Here is a 25,977-nt window from a genome sequence, read left to right as displayed (position 1 = left end):
TGTTGATGGAGCAATTTCGTTATGGTTTACACAACGATGTCAAGGATTTACTCTTGACTTTCCCTGAAGAGCCAAAGTCCTTAACAGAAGCAATCAACCGCGCGGTAAGATGTGATAACCGCCTCTTTGAGCAACGTTCGAAACGACAGCTACAGATGCCGAGGGCAAGATCAAAGCCCACCTACACCTCAATGGTAGCAAAACCTTTACCCAGGGAGTACTATAATGCGCCTTTAGTGAATACTCCGACTCCGATGGAGATTGACACTACACGTCGTCGAGGACCATTATCCGAAGAAGAAAAGCAGCGACGCCGAACAAATCAACTATGTCTCTACTGCGGTGGACCAGGACACATTGCAATAAATTGTCCCCATAGGCCAAGAAGATAGGTAAACCAAATAGTTGCTAGTTCTAATTGTACTAAACCCGAGCCTATTACAGTAGGGATTTCTGATAGTACTAATAGTACTAATAGCCTAGATCTAGCGAACAAATTTGATATCCTTAGTCAGTTAGAAGAAGAGTTAAACAACTAAGTCCAGCCAAAATAGGAGCCATTTGGTTGGATAGCCCTAGATCTGTGCAGCCCATTAGTGGTTCCATTCCCTCTAAGCAAGTTAGTAATGTGTTCGTAGCCCAAGTAACAGTTAGTACTAAAAGTACCCCTCCAGTACACGTCTTAGCACTTCTAGACTCCGGAGCTAATTCTTGCTTTATGGATAGGAATTTTGCCCAAGCTCATCAGATATCTCTTAGAAAACTTCTGTGTCCAGCCTCTGTAGTTGTCATTGATGGTCGTCCCATTGCTTCCGGAAATATCATAGAAGAGTCTGAACCTGTTAATATTGTCCTAGATAACTTAGCATGTGTAGTATCATTTAACATTATTAGTATCCCAGAACATCCCATCGTTTTGGGATTACCATGGTTCGAGTTACATAACCCAGACATAGATTGGAGAACAAGAGAAATCCAGTGTCAACAAACCCGAGGATCTACTCAGAAGATTGCCACCATTTCACTACATCAGTTGCGGGAAGAAGGACGCAAGGAAGAAATGTTTCTCTTCGCAATATCACTAAAACCCTCCGACACCATTAAAGAGGAGTCCACCGTTCAACTTCCAAAGAAGTATCATCATTATGCCGATGTATTCGATAAAGTACGAGCCAATACACTTCCTCACCATCGACCATATGATTACCCCATCGATTTACAACCGGGGAAAGAGCCACCATGGGGACCGATCTACAATTTGTCACCAACCGAACTAGAAGTCCTTCGAGTCTATATAGAGGAGAATTTGGAGAATGGATTCATTCGACATTCGAAATCTCCAGCCGGCGCACCCATTTTCTTCGTCAAGAAAAAGGATGGCTCACTTCGTCTGGTGGTAGATTACCGTGGCTTGAATAAAGTTACAATCCGCAATAGGTATGCACTTCCCCTTATCTCAAGTCTTTTAGAACGGATCAATGGTGCCAGATTCTTCACAAAGATCAACTTACGGGGGGAACTATAACCTCTTACGGATTTGACCAAGAGATCAATGGAAGACCGCGTTCCGCACTAGATATGGGCACTTCGAGTATACGGTCATGCCGTTCAGCCTCACTAATGCGCCAACCGTCTTCCGGCACATGGCAAATGATATATTCTGAGATCTCTTGGATGTGTGTCTGATCATCTACTTGGATGATCTACTAGTTTATTCAAAGACCGAAGAAGAGCATGATTCTCATGTACTGTTAGTACTAAAACGACTTCGAGAACATGGTCTTTACGCAAAGCTAGAAAAATGTAGTTTCAGGCTACGTCATTTCATCAAAAGGCATCTCCATGGACCCAGCTAAGGTCAAGATGGTGGTAGAATGGCAGGCTCCGCGCTCAGTGCGAGATGTGCAATGCTTTTTAGGCTTTGCCAATTTTTACCGGAAGTTTATACAAGATTACTCAAAGCTCGTTCTGCCTCTCACACAGCTTACCAGGAAGGGACAATCGTTCGTTTGGTCTGAAGAAGCAGATATGGCTTTCGAGAGTCTTAAAAAGGCGTTTATATCGGCTCCAATTCTAGCTCATGTCGATCCGGAACTACCATTCATTATCGAAGCTGACGCATCGGATTTCGCATTGGGGAGCATTCTGTCACAACGGGGTCATGATGAGAAGCTACATCCTGTGGCTTTTCACTCACGCAAGTTTGACGCCACCGAAATCAATTACGAAATTCATGATAAGGAGCTATTGGCAATAGTGGACTCGTTTATGCAATGGAGGCATTTTTTAGAGGGATCCTCTCATCAAGTCACCGTATTCAGTGACCATAAAAACCTTGCCTACTTTCAGGATGCTCGTGTGTTAAATCGACGTCAAGCTCGGTGGGCCCACTTCCTCACGCGTTTTGACTTCAAAATTACATATCGTTCGGGGAAGCACCAAGGGAAGGCAGATGCATTATCACGGCGTTCATATCTAACACCGCATCCCGGCGAGCTGGCTTTCGATAACCAAAAGCAAGTAATCTTGGGACCGGCACGACTGCAAGCAACACAAGTTTTTGGCATGCCCATGGATTCCCACGTTATCAATATCATACGTGCGGACCTGAAGACAGATGCTTTCGCCCAAGCTATACTAGCACAAATTGATCCCTCTCGAGCGTCGTGTTCACAGTCACAACCACCAAGTACGGACTATCGGCAATTCAAATACCCTGATGGGTTACTCTTCTTTAAAGAACTTTTGTATGTTCCTAATGGTTCTTGCCGCCGTCGAGTAGTACAAAATTGTCATGACACATATACAGCTGGGCATTTTGGTAGTACTAAAACATTAGATTTAGTACAACGATCATTCTGGTGGCCCCGTATGCGACAATTTCTCGAAGATTTTGTTCGGACTTGTGATACATGCTGTAGAGCGAAAATGCCAAGGCATCATCCCTATGGTTTATTAGAACCATTACGAATTCCAAGCAAGCCATGGCAATCCATTGCTCTCGACTTCATCACAGATCTTCCAGTCTCTAAGGGGTTCAATGCGATTCTAACAGTGGTAGATCGATATACGAAGATGGCTCATTTCTTAACATGTACTAAGGAAATCTCCAATGAAGACACCGCCGAAATTGTCATGCGTGAAGTATGTTGGCATCATGGACTTCCTGATAGTATCGTCAGAGACCGTGGACCCCAGTTCGTGTCAAAATTCTGGAAGCACCTTTTTAAAATGCTCAAGGTCACTTGTAACCTCTCCTCCGGCTACCACCTACAAACCGACGGCCAAGCCGAACGAACAAATCAAACGCTGGAGCAGTATCTGCGGTGCTTTCTCAACTATCATCAGGATAACTGGGTAGATATTCTCCACTTTGCCGAATTTGCCTATAATAACTCTATCCACACATCGACTAAAGTTTTGCCATTTTATGCTTATACGGGATGTCACCCTCGGTGGAGTGTACTTGAAACCCCAGAGGTGTCCACAAATCCTTGCACGGAGGATCGTTTGGAGCAGTTACACAAGATACAAGCAGATTTATCTACTCATCTCCAGCAAGCTCAACAAACAGACAAGGTCTACGCGGATCGTCGTCGACTTCCATCTAGTTTTAACATTGGAGATCGGGTGTGGCTGCTACGACGACACATCAAGACTACTCACCCATGTGAGAAGTTGGATTATTAGCGATTAGGTCCTTTCCGTATTATCGGGAAGATTAATGATGTCACTTTTCGTCTCGATCTACCTCCTCAACTTCGGATACATCCGGTGTTTCATAGTTCTCTCCTCGAACCCTATCACGAGAGCACCATCCCAGGGCGTATTATACAACCTCCACCCCCGATCGAGCTTGAAGATGGACCGGAGTACGAGGTTGCCGCCATCCTTGATTCCAAGATTGTTCGCAACAAGCTCTACTATCTAGTCGATTGGCTAGGCTATAGTCCCAGCGAACGTACTTGGGAACCGATCGAGAATGTGACCAATGCTCGTGCGCTTCTTGAAGACTTCCATCGGCAATATCCACACAAACCGGGTCCTCCATCCAAAACGACTCGTGACACTCGTTGTTTTAAAGGGGGGATAGTGTCATGATATGGCAAGACTCGAACCCATGACCTTAGGTTATATGGGTCGAGCCCTTGACCATTCTATCATCTATTGTAATATGTAGGATATTATTTTAATTTACATTTTATTATAGGAAATTAATGTATATTCCAGATTTCTCTAGAACATTCTAGAAGCTTCAGGATTACTCCTGAGAACACTATAAAAGAGGGCACTAGGCATTATGTTGAACCAAATTGGTTCAACGCTAGTCTTTAGCCTCATAGCCCTTTTGTACTTACTCTTCTTATAATATATAATATGTTATCATCATCTCTTGTCCTTGCTATCTCTCTCTCTCTCTCCTCTTCTCTCTTCCTCTCTCGGGAGTCTTACGCAGTCCCGTCCCCTTAGTTCTAATTGTACTTCCCTTCTCTAGTACTAATTCTCTCTCTGTTTAGTACTAATCCTATCTCTGTTTAGTACTATTCCTGACACATTCGAGGGGAAAGACCAAGATACTCAAGGACACAGTCGTGAAGAGACATGTGATGAAGAACGTGGGCACAAGGGGAAAGACCAAGATACTCGAGGATGCAATCATGAAGAGACATCAGATAAAGAATGTGGGCTTGAAGAGAAAGATCAAGATCTACACGATTATGACAAAGACAAACATCATTACAAACTCACAAAGACTGCTCAAGATCTACAAAGTTCTGATTGTGTCAAAGATTACTATAAACACAAGAGGAGAAATCAATGTCGAGCTCTTCATGGTTGTGCTAATGAAAAAACACTCGATGGAAGCCATGATGGTGAGAAAGGTTGGGATCAAAACTCTCATGGTTTAAATTTTGATGACAATTATGATAGGTTTAATAAGAGCCACAAACAAGAGGAGTTAGAAAAAGACGAAAACTTTACATTTAAATGTGATGATAGAAATGAAACACACGATTTAGGGCTTGATGATAGTAAGGGAGAATGCATTATTAACGGTGAGAGTGAGTGCCATGAGAAGAATGAGGGTTATGATGATAGAAAGTTGTGCACTTTCTGTGGATTTGGTTATGATAGGGGTAATGATGAGGGTGAGAGTGACGAAGAGAAATCATGTGTTTTAGGTTGCCTTGGTTTTCTTCGTGATAGATTTTATAAGAGTTTCACTAGATCAAATGGTGACATTCATGAGGATATCCATTATGAAAATAGAATAGGTACTTGTGATGATGAGGATGTTCTACAAAAATATGTCCATGTGGATGTGGGGTTACATAATGATCACACGGGTATAAGCAAGGAAAATCTAGGAAATGTTATCTGGGATGTGTATAATGATGATGTTGATGTTGTGAGCATGTGTGGGAAGGATGGGATTAAGGTTGATAATATTGAAGATAATCTAGAAAATGCTATGATGGTTTGGGATATGTATAACGATAATATTGGTGTTGTGAGTGTGTTTGGGAAGGATAATTTTAGGGTAGATGATATTGAATATGATGCTTATTTGTAAAAAAAGATTCGGTGATCAAAGATGTCGTTAACTCAAAGGATTATTATAATGATGATGTAAGTAGATGAGGTTGTGGTAAAATGGATGGTTATTATTTGTAAAGAAGAAAGGAAAGAAGTGATTATAAAGACAACACACAGGAAGGAAGGAAAAGATGTATCAAGATGGTGGGATGTTCAACTAAATAGAGGAGGTTGTATTGCCAACATTTCTATCTCCCATCTCAAAGAAAAGGATTGGCTAATTAGAAGAAGCACCCGGTTTTTAGATTCGTTTTGAGAAGACACATTGTCAACACCCCAAGAAGATCGAAGAAGAAGGTTGGGTATTGGTCTGCAACAATAGCTTTGACAACCAACATAAGACGACAAGAAAGTTTGCAAGAAGGTGGTTCGGATCATATGTGGAGCTAGACGGATCAAGGCTGGCCATATCGATTGTAGGAAAAAGACTAAAGATCTTCAAGAAAAGACAAGGTGAGGGTCTCGAACTCGATGATCTCAACAATGAAGATAGTAAGGCGAAACCCACAAACGTGAGTGAGGTCAATGAGGACGTGGAGGAATCTCACATTGTAGCCAAAATCTCACATTCTCTTCTTGGCACGTACCGGAGGACGTGCGGTTTGGTGGGGGTGGATGTCGTAAAGATTTTCGGCAACAGTGGGAAAATCGCATGAAACGAGGGAAATCAAGAACTTGGTGCAATGTGCACACGTATAAAAGGAGTGATGGTTAGACGTGTATGTTAACACATTAATGTGTACGTGTGATGTGTGTTTGGGTGTTCATTATACAAATATATAAAATAAGCTTAACGTATACAATGAGGTGCAAGTAAGGGTTTGAACCTTACACCTCCAGGATAGGAGACAATGTATTGATTAATAAGTTCTAGTTATCTCGTTGGCAAGGTGTCTTCTATCTCAATTTTGAAGTCAAAGGTTCAAACCGGGAATAGGAATTCCCACCTGTATCTATCTATCAATTTATCTTTAATACTTCTGGCTTGCATTAGTCCTTCCGCAGTTCCGTTATCTTGAACGATCCCATCATCAATCCTCCATAACCACTAGCGGATAGAGGCCTGATGCTTGTCCACGCTTGTGACGCGCACATCACAATGTTTGGCACGTGTGTCATGCGCCACACAACACCGGAACCCTCCACTAAATTCACAATCTGGCACATACCGGAGGATGTGCTGTTTAGTGGGGGTGGATGTCGTGAAGATTCCGGGCCATAGGTAGAAACAAGGTGAAATGCGCAGGAACACCGGTTTACGCGAATGCACGCCTCGAGAGAATTAAATAGGGAAAGTACTAGGCATTAGTATACGGAGGGGCACTAAGTAGTTAGAGCATTAAAGAAAAAATAGAACATCGCATATGTAGGGAGAGTTACGAGGGGAGTGAATCAGGAGAAAGAATCTTGGAAGGGAAAGCGACACGTCATGTATGCTTGTAACGATCGCCCCTTGTGCTATAAAAGGGACGACCTTCGACTGTCTTCAGGATGCCATTTTTAGAGAGGAGAGGATATACAGAGAGGAGAGTAAGGACAAATCTTCTGAAGGTGCTTCCCCTGCACGCGACAGACGCCCGACTGCTCCCGTCCAGGGGATCGACCTTCAGCGTGCCAACGTACCTTTGTGTCTGGTTATTGGCAAGCTCTGTGCACCATCACCGGCTCTGATCCGGTTGTAATCACCCACAGCACCGCGCACCTGTGTTGTTTAATAGAAACCTTCTCTGCCTAATAGACGTTGTTCTCAGTGTCTTGCCCGTGTCTGCGTCTATGCACGACTCTCTTACCCTCTCTTGTTCGCTAGCCCTACCTGTTTCCCCGCGGTCTCTAGACCTACGCGATCCTCAAACTCCTCCCTCCTCGTTTTCTCGATTCCTTGGTTCGAGACCCCCGTGGTCCTACCCGACTTCTACGCATCCCCGAGGATTTCCTTGACAACACAGAAGTGAAGGAGCTCCGAGAAGGTCATAATTCGTGGGAGGCCTTCAAAGAGGCACTCCTGCAGGCATATGGAGGACAACGGAAGAGTCGGGGACGACGCGGCTTCGACCAGTGGGTGGCATTGGCGAAGGCCTACCGGGGAGCAACGAAAGCGTTCCGAGAGTTCGAGCGGCGGCTTGCTCGGCTCACGGATCGTGAGCAAGGTTTGGTGGGGACGGACAAAGTCCTGTTGTTCGTTAAGTCAATCGACCGAGTGGAACCGGAGGCCATCGAGATTTAGCTCGAAGACGAGGACGAAGCGAATGGCCTTACGGAGGACTGGTCGAAGGTCAGAAGGGTATGTCAACAGCTAGATGACGAGCGAGCCGAGAAGGTTAAGAGGGAGGCACACAATGGCGTGCCATCACAGCTGGAAGAGGCCGAATGGCAAACAGAGTCGGCAAGGCTCGGCTTCGGGGCCAGGATTGCGGGGGCATACGCAGCTCTCGAGGCAATGCTCGAGGAAGAGGAAAGATCGAGGCCGCGAGCCGACTCCGAGGAGATGAGCTTGCCTCGCGAGATGGCAGAAGATCGGTACGACAGTACCATGGGAGAGGGTGCGGAACAAAACGCCCTCTCGGCTTGCATAAATAAAACGGCCAAGGACAAGGCCGAGATACCGATCGCAGAATCAGAACGTTGGGACTGGCAGTTTCGGGCATGTCAGCCCGAAACTCCAAACATTGGAGAAGCAAGCCCAGGCGGGGTTTGCGCGATCGGAAAGGGGACGACCACCGACCACGAGGAGCCGATGGCTACGGAGAAGGGCGTAAATAGGATGGGCGATTCTACGTGTCTTCCCACACTTGCTCCTGAGATGATGGCAGTCGAGCCCGAGTGCCCACGTGAGCCCCAAGAGGAGGAAGGCGGCGGCGAGAGACCGAGAATCACCGGCAAGATGATACCGGGAAGGAATGAACAAGAGCCCTCGGAACCGATTCCGGAGAACCTAGTATTCGGGCCCTTACGCCCATGTGAGACCGAGGAGATGGATGACGGTGTCCAGGAGTCCTAGCACGATGCTAGGGAAGATGGATGGGAAATGGCCCGCGAGAAGGTCGATGAAGAGACCAAGAAACCACCCGACCGGGGACCAAACCGTGCGACGCACCGATTCAGATGTAGCGCGGTCCAGTCGTGGACTGTTCGACTGGGGCCAGAATCGGCATGAAGGTGCCGATACGTTAGAGGGGAGAAAGACCGACCGGGCGAAGGTCGGGAATCGAAAGGAAGGTGATCAAGGGTTCAGAACGTGTCCGGCAGGATCGGCATCGGAGCCGAAACTCCGGACATTGGAGAATCAAGCCCAAGCGGGGCTTGATTCATCACAGACTAGATGCTTTCCACCGACACCACTAAAAGGGTCGGTGGTCCCGAACGAGTCGCCGAAAGACGCTGTGAAATCGGTTAACGCACAGCTTGTTTGGAGACTTCGATAGTTCAGCCAACGTGGCAACGTGGCAACGTCGAACCGAAAGAGATGGAAGATGGAGGCGGGAGCACAACAAGGAGAGCGACGACGAGCTCGGGAGAAGTTCAAGGGATGAAGCGGAGAACGAAGACCGGTCCTACGGAGATCCTCACACCGATCCGGTTGTCGGCCCGAGTGCCGGCGTGAGTCCTATAGGAGAGATCGGTGGCGACAGGAGAACGGGACCCGGCAATCCAAAGAATGACGGGCGGACCCGGATGAGAATGGGGCGGAATGGACTTCCAGATAACTCTAGAAGAAGAGAGAGAGCCCGTGAACACGGTACGTCGATACCATGAGAGAGGGTGTGGTGTGAGCCACCCTCTCGACTTACAAAGAAGCAAGACCCTAGAGTCTCTGGCGGTTGGCCCGAGAGCCGGCGTAAGACCTAGAGTGACGGACTGTGGCGGCGAGGGGACGAAGGCAAAGGACTGCGGATGGGCGGTCTACGAAGATCCTCACACCGATCCGGCTGTCGGCCCGAGTGCCAGCGTGAGTCCTATAGGAGAGATCGATGGTAGCGGCAGGTGAACATGACCAGCAGAAGAGGCCGACACGGAGGTAGGGGCTACGACAAGCAGTGCAGCTGCGACCTTACACACACCATTTCTAGACATTCCGGCGGTCGGCCCGAGAGTCGGCATGAGAACTAGAGTAAGGAACGGTGGCGGCGGCAAGGCGAGCAACCAAGACAGCAAGAGGGGAGGTCTCACGAAGATCCTCACACCTATCCGGCGGTCGGCTCGAGAGCCAGCGTGAGTCCTATAGGAAAGATCGGTGGCGACAGGTGAATGTGATCGGATGACAGATATCAGAGCGAAAGGAGGTATGAGGCCGGCGAGACAGTCACCAACCGGATACGGGCCCAACCGGCAGGGTCGGCAAGACAAAGATTGGACGTTGTTGAGAGACAAGCTCAACATTGGCCGGATCGGCTGAAGAAGCCGAGGACCGGATCGGTGAGGCCGAGTGCGTAAACCGGGAGGCTGTGAGGAATATATTTGGGAGTTAGTGTAGGAGCTCTTAAAGAGCATTGAAGTACGGTCAGTACTTCAGTCAGTCCTTCGAGGACTTGTATAAAAGTGTTCATGGAACACACATATGTATAGAGTAGTGAATCAAGATCTTTTGTTGAATATAGTTCTTGTGTTTTCTCTCTCATTCTCTCTATCTCTCCCACGTATACTGCGTAAGCTCAAGCTCTCCATTAAACCTGAGTTTTCTTCCTTCTGTTCGGTCTTCATACTTGCTTCCGCACGTTACTTTTTACATGGTATCAGAGCGCGAGGGTTGAGAACCTCTCTGCAGCCGACACAGCTTGACGAAGAAGAACAAGAAGAACGATGGATAGAGGCATGGCGAGCTCGCTTCCAACAGAGAAGCTCGACAGAACCAGCTACGCGTCTTGGTCTTACAAGATGCACCAGTACCTGCTCGGGCATGGCTACTAGAGTTATGTCGAAGGAGCTAATGACGCGGTATCACGTTGTTACGCGCGTGCGTGGAGAAGGGCGGGACCACGGGGGTCTTGGACTAAGGAGTAGAGGAGAAGGAATCAGACGTGGAATGGAAGCTTTGCTCGAGAAGAAGAACAATGAACAAGAGATTAGATCGAACAAGAGGAAGATGGAGACAAGATGATCAACAAGATATATTAAAACGAAGTGAACGATTACAAAATGGTGGCTGCATAGGCTGCACCAAACGACTACTCGAAACCCTAACCGACGAAGATGAAGATCAAGATAAAGAAACCCTAACCCTAACCCTAACGCTCGACCTATGTGGTATACCTCGCACACTCAAAATAGGCAAACCTCACAATGGTGCCTTCCCTCTCCTTTTATAGCACAAGGAGGGAAGACCGTTTACAAAAACGAGACTAAAATATCCCCTTTCATTCAAAGGGGATATTTGCCTTGATTTGGGGAGGGTGAGATTAATGGCCCCTTAACCCCCACCTCCTCACAAACAACTAGGTACCTATGTACCGCATAGTACCTCTCTCTCTCTCTCGCGTGGATGTGCGCACAAGACCACATCGCCTTTATACCTTAGGGATCTTATGGGCATTTCTAGCACCATACCCTTTTCCCCTATTATTATTACAAATACATTATGTACGTGTGCAACGTTGCACATCCCTCTTTGGCTCTCGTTGCTCGGGTTTCCGCTTGTGGACGAAAATCTTCACGACATCGGCCCCCACCTAACCGCACATCCACCGGTATGTGCCAAAACATAGGGGAGAGAACACGAGATTTTCGGCCACGACGACCGGCCGAGTCCTTAGCGCCCTCGTGGGCCCGCCCGGTTTTGTCCTCCACTTCGAGCAAGACCACCCCGTCCACACGAACAACCGCCGCCTTCCGGTCCACCATCCTCGCCGAATGGTCTCGAACCGTCGGCGACATCCGATCCGCCACACTCGACGATGTTCGCCGAGTCGTTGCCTCCACCCGATCCGCCACGTCCACCATGGGTCCTTGAACCAACGATTACATCCGACCCGCCGTATCTGATGCCCGTGCTTTCCTCCCCGTTCAGTCCTCTCGAACGCCGTCGCCGACCCAGTTGCTCTTCCTTTGTCTGCCTCGTATATCCTCCGAATGCGCTCCCGGTCACATGCCGGATTTCGCCCTTTGCGTGCCGCACACCTCGGCGTGCCGATTCTCACCGCTCTGTGCTTGCCTTCCATAGGCTTTCCCCGTTGTTTGCCGTGCTCTCTCGCAGTACAACGTACTGTGATCCCGACCTCCGTGTCGGTGTCCCTCGAGGCTCTCGTTACCGCTTCGCCTCGACTTGCGCCCTCTTGGCCCGCTTGGCCTGGCATGCCCTCCGGGAAGCCGCGCTTCCTCTTCCCGGCACGTAGCCCGTTGCTCTCCGCGCACCTTCTTCGGTTCTCAAGACTCGACTCTCCACTCATGCCGATCGCGCTCGGCCCATGTCGTCGGTCTTGGTGTTTCGCCACGCCGTCCTTCGTCCTGCACTTGCCTCTCGAAGGCTTGACCCGACCGTCATCGTCGGTCAATCGTTGTCGCCCATCCGCTGTATGCATGCTTGTGACTTGGCCCTCCACCGGCCGTATTGCATGCGTCTCATGTCGCGCTTCCGCCGTAGACCCGACCTCCGCGTCGGTCTCCAACTCCTCGCCACCACCCACCGTTTCTTCGTTCTCCTTTCTATCCGCGACCGCCGATGCCTCACGGGTAGGTGTGGAGGGTTCCTCCCACTCTCGGTCCACCACCGAGTCCTCGCCTCTCAAAGGCTCAATCGGTCCACCGTTTCCGGTCACTCGTTGACGCTCTCTCGAATGCATGCTCGTTCTTGGGCCCTTCACCGACCGTAATGCATGCTTCGTGTTACGCCCTTTATCCGCCGTAGACCCGACCTCCGCGTCAGCCACTTCTTCCTTTGTCACCGTAGCCCGTTCCAACCCGGGCTCGCCATCTTGGACCCGCTCGTCCATCATCTCATACCGGATACCCGCTCCGATAACTTTGTCCGCTTCGGCCTCCAACTCCTCGCCGCCACCCACCGTCTCTCCGGTCTCACGTTGATCCGCAACCGCCGAAGTCTCTAAAATGGGTGTGGAAGGTCCCTCTCGCTCTTGGTCTTCTAGCAAGCCGTGATCACCATGCCCACTAGGCCTCCTCAATACGCTCACCGACTCTCGTCGCGTGTTGTGACCCGTCTTCCCCGATCTCCAATCATGCCGACTTAGCCTTCGCCCAGATCGGTCTCGGTCGATTGAGTTCCGGTTTGGTCGGCTCCCTTCCGTAATCGTAACCGGTACATGTTTGTCTGCGCAAATCCGGCCTCGCCGGTTCTTCTTCAGTTTGGGCCCGGTTGACCGGACCCCGCTTCACTCTTCTTCTGCTTCGCCTCCCGGTCGGGTCGGATTACCGACCGGCTCATCTTTCGGTCAGGTCAGTTCCCGACTCGCTCCTCGATGCCGCTCCGGACCTCTCCTTCGGTCTTTTCGCACGTGCCCACTCCGGGCCTCTCATCCTCACGGCCACCGCCCATCTCTCCGGTCTTATGTCCACGCTCGGGCGCAATCGCCGAAGTCTCCGGCCCCGGTGTCGAGGGATCTCGCCTCCTTCCGCTACGAACCTCCTCTTCGTCATTTCGGTTGCCCGCCTTGCCGCCGCCACCATCCGTCTCTCTAGGTCTCACACCGACTCTCGGGCCGGTTACCGGAGTCTCTAGGACCGGTGTGTGGAAGGTCGCGGCACCGCCGCTCGTCTCCTCTTCTTCCTCGATTTCACAAGCCTCGAGTATGCTCGCGAAATCCTCGTAGAACGTTTCGGGCAACCGCGTCCCAAAACTTTCGCCCACTCTCGAAGTGGCGTCCATTGCTTCGTAGATATCGGCCTCATCCATGGCCGTCCTCTTTCCACAAGTCGAGAGGGTCGTTCGCTCTGCACCCTCTCCCACATCGTCGCCGTGGTCGCCCGCCTTGCCGCCACCACCGTTCGTTACCCTAGGTCTCACGCGGGCACTCGGGCCAGCCGCCAGGGTCTCTTGAACCGGTGCATGTAAGGTAGCAACGCCGCCGCTCATCGATGTTATGCCCGTAGCCACCTCCATTCGGACATCATCGTCTGTGGCTACCCCGCCTCCGTATATGCAAGCATCAATTACGCTTGCCGCCTCCTCTTCTACGGTCTCCTTACCGTTGTCTCGGTTACCCGCCTTGCCGCTGCCACCGCCCGTCGATCTAAGTCTCACGCCGGCAATCGGGCCGACCGCCGGTGCCTCTAGGGCCGGTGTGTGTAAGGTGGCGGCACCACCTCTTGTCTCCTCCTCACTCGGTGTTTCGGGCCGCCATGTCCCGAATCCGTAGTTACCGGCCCCCATGGCCGTCCATTCGCCACAAGACGAGAGAGTCGCTCTTTCCGCACCCTCTCCCATGTCACGATCGTGGTCGCCCGCCTTGCCGCCGCCACCGCCCGTCACTCTAGGTCTCACACCAGCTCTCGGGCCAGTTGCCGGAGTCTCTAGGCCCGGTGTGCGTAAGGTCCCGGCACCACCGCCCGTCTTCTCCCTGCTCGAAGTTTCGGGCTTCCATGCCCTAACTCCCTCATGTCCACTCGAACCGGCGATCGCCGCCTCACCATCCCGACCTCGTCCTCGGTCGATCTTTCTCCGCATGTCGAGAGGGTGGCTCGCTCCGCACCCTCTCCCGTGGTACCGATGTACCATCCTCTTTCGGCCTCCTCATCCTTCGTTCCGCTCGGGCCCAACTCCGCAATAAACCCTTCTTCGGCTTCGATTTGTGCCTCTATGATCTCGTATGCTTCCCGCACCAAGGCTTCGATGTCGAGCTCCTCCGAACCGATTTGCGTTGAGCTCTCTTCCGGCGGTAGTGCGTAGTCGGTTGCCGCTCTCTCTTCTCCGCCGCTTGCGGGCCGCGTTGTGGCCGACCGCCTCTCATCGCATTGTATGCACGCCCATTCCACCTCGTTCCAATCTTCGGTGAGGCCGTACGCCCCTTCATCGTCTTCGAGGTAGGGAAAAATGGCCATTCTCCCCCTTTCGTTGACCGACTTCAAGAATAGTGGGACCTTGTCCGCCCCCACCGATTCTTGATCCCGGACCGAAAGTTGGGAAAACCGGAGATCGAACTCCCGGAATGCCTTCATTGCGCTTCGAGGAGCCTTTGCCGACGACACCCATAGATCGAACTCGCGTCGATCGTACTTGTACGCCTCTTCCCGTCTTTCTCTCCTTCTTGCGAAATCCCTTGCCATTCTCGTAATTACTTCCGCGATGTCTCCGCCTTCCATCTCCTTCCTCCCTTGCCGCCTCTTCACGTCGGGTTCACCAAAGATGTCACGTTGTTACGCGTGTGTGTGGAGAAGGGCGGGACCACGGGGGTCTTGGACTAAGGAGTAGAGGAGAAGGAATCGGACGTGGAATGGAAGCTTTGCTCGAGAAGAAGAAGAATGAACAAGAGATCAGATCGAACAAGAGGAAGATGGAGACAAGATGATCAACAAGATATATTAAAACGAAGTGAACGATTACAAAATGGTGGCCGCATAGGCCGCACCAAACGACTACTCGAAACCCTAACCGACGAAGATGAAGATCAAGATAAAGAAACCCTAACCCTAACCCTAACGCTCGACCTATGTGGTATACCTCGCACACTCAAAATAGGCAACCCTCACAATGGTGCCTTCCCTCTCCTTTTATAGCACAAGGAGGGAAGACCGTTTACAAAAACGAGACTAAAATATCCCCTTTCATTCAAAGGGGATATTTGCCTTGATTTGGGGAGGGTGAGATTAATGGCCCCTTAACCCCCACCTCCTCACAAACAACTAGGTACCTATGTACCGCATAGTACCTCTCTCTCTCTCTTGCGTGGATGTGCGCACAAGACCACATCGCCTTTATACCTTAGGGATCTTATGGGCATTTCTAGCACCATACCCTTTTCCCCTATTATTATTACAAATACATTATGTACGTGTGCAATGTTGCACATCGCTCTTTGGCTCTCGTTGCTCGGGTTTCCGCTCGTGGACGAAAATCTTCACGATAGCGGCACCCGAATCGACACATAGAGACTTCCCGTCGTGGGAGCAATCGGCGAGCAGGGTATTATACTACTTCGCGTCGTGTGTGGGCGAACAGCTATTGAGCTATGTTCGGGATGCAAAGTCGCCGAAGGGTGCGTGGGAAAATCTGAAGAAGATCTTCGCCGCGAGCACCACAACCAGGAAGCTTCAGCTCCGACAGGTGTTGAGCAACCTATGACAACGCGACTTGTCGGTGGCGGACTATACCTCGAAGATCAAGGATATCTGTGACTCCCTCGCCTCCATAGAGGTGAACATTGAGGAGAGCGAGATGGTCCAGATCTGTCTCGGAGGTTTGGCGTCGAAGTTCGGAGCGTTCCGGACGGCTGTGTGTACCCGAGAGAATACGTTGTCCTTTTTCGACTTACAATCAATGCTTCTGGTAGAGGAGAACCACACGGGTGCGTTTACAAGCATGCACACCGACAACAAAATGTTGTACACGGAGGGAGATAGGCCCCGTGGATGTGGAGGACGAGGCGAGTCAGCGCGCAAAGGAGGCGGCCGACGAGATCAAGGAAGAAGGCACCGAAGTGATGCCGACAGCAACTCCGGACCCTCCGGAAACAGGTGGAGTCGAAGCGATGAGAACCGGCAAGGGAAGGCCATCGCGGAGTGCTGGTACTGTGGCAAGAAAGGCCACAGGGAAAGTGAGTGCTGGAAGAAGCGCGCTGATTCGGAGAGAACCGGTTCCGGAAATGGCTCCGGACATACCGACAAGGGAAATCGGCAGCGATCACACTACGCCGAAGACTCCAGGAGAGCCAGAGAAGGGTCTGCCTTCGTGACGAGACACGAAGCAAAGTCAATGAAACGGATCACCCCGAGATCGGACGAGGTGTGGTACGTAGACTCCGGCGCGTCAAACCACATGACGAGCCATAAGGAGTGGTTCTCGTACCTTGAAAAACTGATACAACCTGGAGTAGTCGCAACTGGAGACGACACTCCGCATCCGATCGCGAATGTCGGAGAAGTTCCCCTTAGCCATGTCGGGCAAAAAGGGAAACTCATGAACGTGTTGCACGTTCCGACAATCACGAAGAACTTGGTTTCGGTCGGACAGATCGTCGACCAAGGGATGGAGGTTCGGTTTACACACCTCGGGTGCTTCATTGAGGAAGAAGGTCGTGTGATTGCGCAAGGGGGCACAGACGGGAGGATGTTCATCCTCGACTCCACTGACGGCGGCACCGCAATGTTCGCGAAGGGAAGAAAAACCGAGTCGGACATCGACTTGTGGCACAAGCGGATAGGCCACGTCAACTACCAGCGGCTTCAAGATCTGTTCTCGAAATAGGTAGTGTTCGGATTGCCCAAATTTAGTGGCCGAAAGGCACAAATTTGTGAAGCCTGCCAGCTCGGGAAGCAACACCGACTTCCTTTCCCCAACGAGCAAAACCGGAGCTGGAATAAGCTCGACCTTATACACTCTGATGTATGGGGCCCGGCACAAAACGTTAGTCTTGGCCGGAGCGGATATTTCGTCTCCTTCATCGACGACCACACGCGGCACACGTGGATCTACGTCATTGAGAGGAAGAGCGAAGTCTTCGACTGTTTCCGGGACCTCAAAGGGTTCGTGGAAACGGAAACGGGATGAAAGATCAAGTGCTTGCGGTCGGATGGCGGGAAAGAGTACTTTTCTGGTCAATTCAACGGTTATCTACAACAAATGGGAATTCGGCGCGAATTCAGTTGTAGATACACGCCAGAGCAGAACAGCGTGGCCGAGAGGAAGAATTGGTCAGTTGTGGAAGCGGCACGGGCAATGTTGGAGGAGAAGAGCTTGCCCAAGTTCTACTGGGCTGAGGCGGTAAGGACCGCGGTATACATCCAGAACCGGATCGGAGACAAAGTGTCGGCGCACGAGCTGTATTTCGGAACGAAGCCGAACTTGCGACACTTGAGGGTGTTCGGTAGCATTGCGTATGTGCATGTACCGAAGAAGAAAAGGAGGAAGCTGGACGCAAATTCCAAGAAATGCATCTTGGTCGGTTACTCGGACGAGCAGAAGGGTTATAAGTGCTATAATCCTCGCACCAAACAAGCGCGTGTTAGCCGCGACGTTGTGTTTGACGAGTCCGCGTCCTGGTACCAGCCCCCGACTCCAAACCCCAATTCCAATCCGAGCTTTGACGATGAGGTCAGCGAGGCCGAGATACCTCCGGATGAGCCCGAAATCGAGACCCGCGAAGAGAGTCCGATGTCACTCCGTTTAAGTGGACCGATTGGACGACTGAGTCAATACGACCAGTCTGATGAAGAGCCGGCGAGTAGTGGAGACTCGGTCGTGCATTCCCCGCGCAGGAAGCCGAGGAGACGGCTTACGCGCAAAGAGAAAGCGAAGAAGAAGGTGTCGGATTCCGGCACGGATAGGAACGAGTCAGAATGACGCGAGTCCGACTCCGAGGGAACCGGTGACGGGTCTTTAAAGGTGAAGACCGCATCGACCGAGAAGGCCTCGACATCGGCTAATGTGAGATTACGCCGATCTACTCGCCAGAAGAATCCTGTTTTGCGGTTCGGATACAACGAGTACATGGCGCATCATTATGCGTACATGACTCGTGTAGCGGAAGTGCGTGAGCCGGAGAGCTACGCAGAAGCGGCTCAAGACGCGAATTGGCGTGCCGCGATGGAGGAAGAGATGCACGCATTGGCGGAGAACGAGACCTGGGACCTGGATGACGCACCAAGAGGGGTAAAACCGATCGGGTGTAGGTGGGTGTACAAGGTCAAGTAAAACACCGATGGCGCGGTCAACCGTTACAAGGCTCGTCTAGTGGCAAAGGGCTACACGCAGAAACACGGCATCGACTACGATGAGACGTTTGCGCCGGTCGCGAAACTGACGACCGTCCGTGTTTTGCTCGCAGTAGCTGCGGTGAAGGGGTGGCACTTACATCAGATGGATGTAAAGAATGCGTTCCTACAAGGTGACCTTGAGGAACAGGTGTACATGGTACATCCCCCCAGATTTCACTCTGGAACGAACTCCTCGGCAGTATGCCGACTGAAGAAGTCCCTTTACAGACTGAAGCAAGCCCCGCGTGCCTGGAATGCGAAGATCACGCAACAACTGCATCGGATGGGCTTTGTCACGTTGTTGCGTTGTTACGCGCGTGCGTGGAGAAAGGCGGGACCACGGGGGTCTTGGACTAGGGAGCGACGGAGCGTAGGAAGTCGCACTTCACCGTTTCTGGGGCACCCCTGAAACGCACCGGAAGCAGCCGAAGGGAGAGAGGGAGCGTGCTTGACACCGACTCACGCACGCGCACACACACACGCGCACGCACACACGCCCTCTTGTATAGGAAACGCAGGGAAAGAAGGGAGCACCCGACACCAACAAGACACCAATATACACAGACAGACGCAAACGTATATGTATATATATATAAGTAGAATACACTCCCGGCTTCGAGCCAGACCAAGATAGTTTACAACAGTCGTCTGCTATCAAGCCGCCGTCGGGGAGCTCTCGGGCTCGTCGCGCCGAGCGGGGTCTTGCACAGGAGGCTGAACCGAAGCAAACCCTAAACGAACACGAAGGAGAAGAAGAAGAAGCAGAAGAAACCTAACCCTAAACCTATCGGTATACCCTCTAATCCAAAATGGGCAACCCTTACACAAAGGGCGTTCCCTTCCTTTTATAGATCAAGGAAAGGGAAGCATTACAATGTGGGTCAAATCTCGACTTACATGGGATCGTCTGTCCCGACTTGACTACTCTTGGGCGCCATAAAGGCGCCCTCGATATTCACACTAAATGTACATGGGTGCGTACACACGCTGCACCCCGCCGATGTAGCCAATGTTTCCCGGTTTTCGCCTATGGCCAAAATTCTTGACGACATCCGCCCCCACCTAATTGCACGTCCACCGGTACGTGCCAATCTGGTTGAAGGGTGAGCGATTTCGGCCGGTGAGAAACCGGTCTCCCGTGATCCGCATCTCGGCTCGCTGCCGGTTTGATCCGGCGGCTTCGAGTCTTCCTTCGCGCTCGCTTCCCCGTAGGCTCGTTCGACCCGTCGATGGGTCCTCTGCCGCGATCTCCGTAGTACGCGTACTTCCGTTGGCCCTTGTTCGGCCGTATGAACGCCTCGCTTCCCACCGTATGCCCGATGCCCTCCGCTAGAGGAATGCCCGTGGCAGCCCGCTTGGCCTCAGTTGTCGAATCGTGATGTCCCGATGGTGTTTCGCGTCGCCTTCGTCCTTCCGCCGCCACCTTCCTTCTCCATGGTCTTACATCGCCACGTCGGCTCGAACCGCCATGGTCTCCGGAACAGTGTGGAAGATCCCTTTCCGGCCTTCTCCGCGCTCGCCTTTCCGCTCCGGCACCTCCGTGTGCCACCTACTCTCGTCTGTTGTTTGGTACTGCCGTGTCACACTCCTCATCGGCCCCTTTCCGACCTGATCGTGCATCGTTGTTCACCCGCATACCGGTGTCCTTTGCATCCGAGGAAAACCCCGTAGTAGCCCGCTTGTCCCTTCCCGTCTTCGTGCTGCTGCAACAGGTCCTGGGTCTTTCGCTTGTCGTCGTCCCCTCGCCCCCACCATCTTGTCACCCCGGCTTGCCGTGTCGGTCTTTGTTACTTCGACGGAGTTATCGAGATCTACGGAGCGAGGGTTGAGGATCCTCCTCCGGCCTCTCTTGCCGTCCTGGTTCCGACCCTGTGCAGTCCACTAGGCACTTGTCCCTTCGTTCTCGGCACCTCCCTTGTGCCGTCTTCCGCTTCCTTCGTTCGGCCTCGCCCGCGCCGAACACCGTCCCGTAGTCACGCTTCGATCCGGCCTGTGATGGCCACTCGCGAGACTCTTGTTCTGCCCAAGGTGTGCCTTTCTGGCCTGACACACCTCTCCATGTTTGCCCTTACCGGCTTCTTCCGAACTTCGTGTCGCCGGGTCCCGTTCCCTGCCAGCACCGTCCTTCTCTCTTGGTCTCATGTTGCCACGTTGGCCGAACTGCCGGAATCTCCGGATCAGTGTGAGGGTCCCATAGGACCGGACTCCGTTTTTATGCTTGCCAAAACTCGGGTGTCTTTTGTTTGAGTCCCGCCCGGACTCTCCTCGTGTCTTCCGCGTAGTCGGGTCCCGTTTCCCGCCGCCACCAACCTTCTCTCTCGGTCTCATGTTGCCACGTTGGCCGAACTGCCGGAGTCTCCGGTTAAGTGTGGGGATCCCGTAGGACCGGACTTCCTTATGCCCATTGTCTTCGTCACCTCGCCGCCACCGTCAGTATCTTGGTCTTACGTCGACCGCGTTCCCGACTGCCGAAGTCTCTAGAACCGGTGTGAAGGATCCTCCGTCGATCGCCCTTCCGTAGCCCTTGCCTTCGTCACCTCGCCGCCACCGTCAGTATCTTGGTTTTACGTCGACCGCGTTGCCGACTGCCGAAGTCTCTAGAACCGGTGTGAAGGATCCTCCGTAGGCGTTCGTCGCCTTCTTGACCCTGTCCCGGGTCGTCCTTTTCCTCATGCCGAGAGGGCGGTTTACTCCGCACCCTCTCCCGTGGTACCGACGTACCATGTCCTCGGCCTCTTCGTAGGCCTGCTCTCTTCCTCCCTCCCGGAATGGTTATCCAAGAGTCCGCTCCGCCCGGTTCTCGTTCGTAATCTCGACCTTCGCTCAGTCGGTCTTTCTCCCCATGTAAAAGAGGGCGGCTCGTCCCGCACCCCCTTTCATATCGGCACTTTCATGCCGAAACCGGACCCGATCGAACGATCCACGACCAGATCATGCACCACCCGTATCGGAATGCCGATAACCTCGTGCCGCGTCCGCCCTCGGCCTCCTCGCAGGCCGTTCCCCATCCGACTTCGCTGGCATCGTGCCAGGACTCCTCGGTACCGCCATCCATCTCCTCGGTCTGACATGGGCATACGGGCCCGAATGCCGAGTTCTCCGGAATCGGGTCCGTGGGCTTTCGTCCGCTCCTTCCCCGTATCGTCTCGCCGATGATTCTTGGCCCTCCACCGCCGCCTTCCTCCGCTTCGGACTCACGTGGGTACTCGGGCCCGACTGCCATCGTCTCGGGAGCAAGTGTGGGAAGACACAAAGAATCACCCGTCCGTTTTACGCCCTTGTCCGTAGCCACCGACTCTTCGTGGTCGGCAGTCGTCTTCTTACCGATCGAGCAAGCCCCGTCTCGGCTTGCTTCTCCAATGACCGGGATCTCGGGCTGACACGCCCGAGACCGCTGGTCCCAACGTTCCGGTTCCACGATCGGTATCTCGGCCTCGTCCTTGGCCGTCCTCTTTCCACCAGTCGAGAGGGTCGCTCGCTCTGTACCCTCTCCCACATCGTCGCCGTCGTGGTCGCCCTCCTTGCCGCCGCCACCGCCCGTCACTCTAGGTCTCACATCGGCTCTCGGGCCGGTTGCCGGAGTCTCTAGGCCCGGTGTGCGTAAGGTCGCGGCACCACCACCCATCTTCTCCCCGCTCGATGCTTCGGGCCTCCGTGCCCGACCTCCCTCATTTCCGCTCGACTCGGCGATCGCCGCCTCACCGTCCTCGACCTCGTCCTCGGTCGATCTTTCTCCGCATGTCGAGAGGGCGTTTCATTCTGCACCCTCTCCCGTGGTACCGTCGTACCGATCTTCCGCCGTCGCGTGGGGCAAGTCCGTCTCCTCGGTCTCAGCTTCTGGCCTCGATCCTCCCTCTTCCTCGAGCATCGCTTTGAGCGCTGCGTACGCCTCCGCAATCCTGGCCCCAACGCCGACCCTTGCCGACTCTCCCTGCCGTCCGGCCTCTTCCTGCTGTGATGGCACGCCGTCGCATACCTTCCTCTTAGCCTTCTCGGCTCGCTCGTTGTCTAGCCTTTGGCACACCCTTCCGACCTTTGACCAATCCTCCGTAAGCCCATTCGCTCCATCATCGTCTTCGAGCTCAATCCTGATGGCTCCCCGTTCCGCTCGGTTGATCGACCTGACGAACAAAAGGACTTTGTCCGCCCCCACCAAACCTTGTTCCCGCTCTTGGAGCCGAGCAAGTCGTCGCTCGAACGCCCAGAACGCCTTCGTCGCACCCCGGTGGGTCTTTGCCGATGCTACCGACTGGTCGAAGTGGTGTCGTCCCCGGCTCTTCCGTCGTCCTCCGTATGCCTTCAGGAGCGCCTCTTCGAAGGCCTCCCACGAACCACGAGCCTCACGGAGCTCCATTACTTCCGCATGCATCCGGACAGCTACGACCCGGTAGAAGAACTCCAGCCTCAACGCCTCGTCTACGCCATGCTCTTCCATTTCCGCGTTGTAGGCTTCCAAGTAAGATGGGACTTTGTCCCCGTTGAAACGGCCGACTCTTTCGACCACTCGCCCAACCGCTTGTTGCGCTGCTTCTCGCCTCATCACCACTCGTGCCGACTCCAACACCACTTCGGCCACCATCTCCGCAAGGTCGTCGTCTTCCGACTCCATCCTCCCTTGCCACCTTTCACGTCGGGTTCACCAAAGATGTCGCGTTGTTACACGCGTGCGTGGAGAAAGGCAGGACCACGGGGGTCTTGGACTAGGGAGCGACGGAGCGTAGGAAGTCGCACTTCACCGTTTCTAGGGCACCCCTGAAACGCACCGGAAGCAGCCGAAGGGAGAGAGGGAGTGAGAGAGCGTGCTTGACACCGTCTCACGCGCGTGCACACACACACACACGCGCGCGCGCACGCACACACACGCCCTCTTGTACAGGAAACGCAAGGAAAGAGGGGAGCACCCGACACCAACAAGACGCCAATATACACAGACAGACGCAAACGTATATGTATATATATATAAGTAGAATACACTCCCGGCTTTGAGCCGGACCAAGATAGTTTACAACAGTCGTCTGCTGTCAAGCCGCCGTCAGGGAGCTCTCGGGCTCGTCGCGCCGAGCGGGGTCTTGCACAGGAGATAAGTTGCAGCCAACCCTAAATGAACAAGAAGGGGAAGAAGAAGAAGTAGAAGAAACCTAACCCTAAACCTACCGGTATAGCCTCTAATCCAAACTGGGCAACCCTTACACAAAGGGCGTTCCCTTCCTTTTATAGATCAAGGAAAGGGATGTGTTACAATGTGGGACAAATCCCGACTTACATGGGATCGTCTCTCCCGACTTGACTACTCTTGGGCGCCATAAAGGCGCCCTCGATATTCACACTAAATGTACATGGGTGCGTACACACGTTGCACCCCGCCGATGTAGCCAATGTTTCCCGGTTTTCTCCTATGGCCGAAATTCTTCACGACAACGTCAAAATCGGACTCTTCCTTGTTCATCCGGAAAGGTCGACTCGGACCGGTTAGTATTTTACTATATGTTGATGACTTGGTCATCACCGGTGCCGACCTATGTGAAATCGACCGCGTGAAGCTCCAGCTTGCGGCATCGTTCGACATGAAAGATCTGGGGGACCTTCATTACTTCCTCGGGATCGAAATGATCCGTACCCCCGAAGGCATATTGATCAGCCAACGTCACTACATGTTGAGTATGCTCTTCAAATTCGGGATGGCCGACTGTAAGTCAGTCTCGACTCCTCTGGACAGAACCGTCAAGTGTGCCCGCACTTTAAAAGATGTCCATCATGACCTCTCCCTTGAGCTCCGTGTCTCTAGCAAATAGTATAAGGATCATGCTAACCGTCATCGCCTGGCTGCACCAACCTTTGCAGTTTGTGACATGTTTTAGTTGCTACGCTGCCACATCGCCATCACTCATCCTTGCACGAAGCTAGACTACAAAAACCTAGGTCCCTTCCGTATCATTGAATGAATCAACCCAGTCGAATTCCCGTTAGCGCTTTCCCCAACTTTCGGGATCCACAATTTTTTCCACGTCTCTCTCCTTGAACAATACCATCATCCTCGAATTCTAGGACGACAACCTCCTCCACCACCACCCGTGGAATTATCAACAAGGGAGGAGTACGAGGTTGACCAGATCCTTGACTCCCGCTTGCGACGACGACGACGACGACTTCAATATTTGGTCTTATGAAAAGGTTATCCCATTTCGGATGCCACGTGGGAACCAGTTACACATTTACAAAATGTATCTCCTGAAGCCATCCACAATTTTCATGAACGTTACCCACTGAAGTCGGTCGCAGATCTTCGGAGGTGGCCTTAGGCCAGGGAGAATAATGCCATAAACATATGCCACACAACTGTAGAAGGTAAGGATTGAACCCAAGACCTCTTGGTCTCCATTGGGCAACCCTACCAACTAAGCTACATCTATCTATGCATCCTTGTATAAAATCCAACTTCATGTATAGTAGATTGAATGTTGGAAGTTCCTAGCTTGCATGCGTGCTCATGCATTTTCTATTCCTAGCTTGCTTACATGCATTATCTTTTCCTAGCTTGCTTACATGCATTCTCTATTCCTAGCTTGCTTCCATGCATTCTCTTTTCCTAGCTTGTTTACATGCATTCTCTATCGGATGTCGTGAAGATTTCTCACCGGCCCGAATCTTTCGCCTTTCTCCAGATTTGGCACAAACCAGTGGACGTGCGGTTTAAAGTGAGAAATCAGAGAATATCGGAAGAATCGACGGGGTGGAGCATGTGCACTCACCCTTGTACAAATCAAGTAAAGGATAGGGGCGCCATCATGCCGCCAGACAGTAGTTAATTCGGGACAGAGGATCCCATGTAATAAGGGATTTATCCCACATTGTTACACAACCCTCTCCTTGTTCTATAAAGGAAAGAGAGCGCCCTTTTTGAAGGGGTTGCCCATTTTGAGTTAGGAGGGTATACCGTTAGACTTAGGGTTAGGTATTTTCTTTCTTCTCCTTCTTCTTCTTCTTCATCCTCGCGAGGGTTGAGAGTTCATGTTTGTCTAGGATTTGCTTCTGCTCGGTCTCCTGTGCAAGACCCCGCTCGGCGCAACAAGCCGTGAGCTCCCTGATTGGCGGCTTCGCAACAGACTGCGGTTGTAACCTACCTTGGTCCGGCTCGAAACCGGGGTTGTATCTCTTCCATTGAAATATATATATATGTTTGATTGTGCACATCCGCGTCTCTGGTAGTGTCAGGTGTTTCCACCCCCCATTTGTTTCCCGTGCATAAGAGTCGGTGTAGCGCGTGCAAGCTCTCTCACTCTCACTCTCTCTCTCATGTTCGGTTGCCTCCAGGACGTGTTCGAAGTTGGGTTTCTCAGCATCCCTTCCTCCCTAGTCTGAGACCCCCGTGGTCCCACCCCATCTACACGCACGTGCGTAACAACTCGACAACGGTCTGCCTCCTCCTTCTTTAGCCTTACCTTGGAGAGGCCTTCCAACACCAGCGACCAGAATCCGGAGTCTTTCGCCTTCCGACCTTCGCCGCCCCCGACCAAGATACCCACC

Source organism: Azolla caroliniana, unplaced genomic scaffold, assembly GCF_043228905.1.
Source record: "Azolla caroliniana isolate FFs.n. ecotype wild unplaced genomic scaffold, voAzoCaro1.0.p SCAF_9, whole genome shotgun sequence".
NCBI classification, from domain to species: domain Eukaryota; kingdom Viridiplantae; phylum Streptophyta; class Polypodiopsida; order Salviniales; family Salviniaceae; genus Azolla; species Azolla caroliniana.
The sequence above is the reverse complement of the archived record's forward strand: the minus strand, read 5'-3'. Positions refer to the sequence as shown.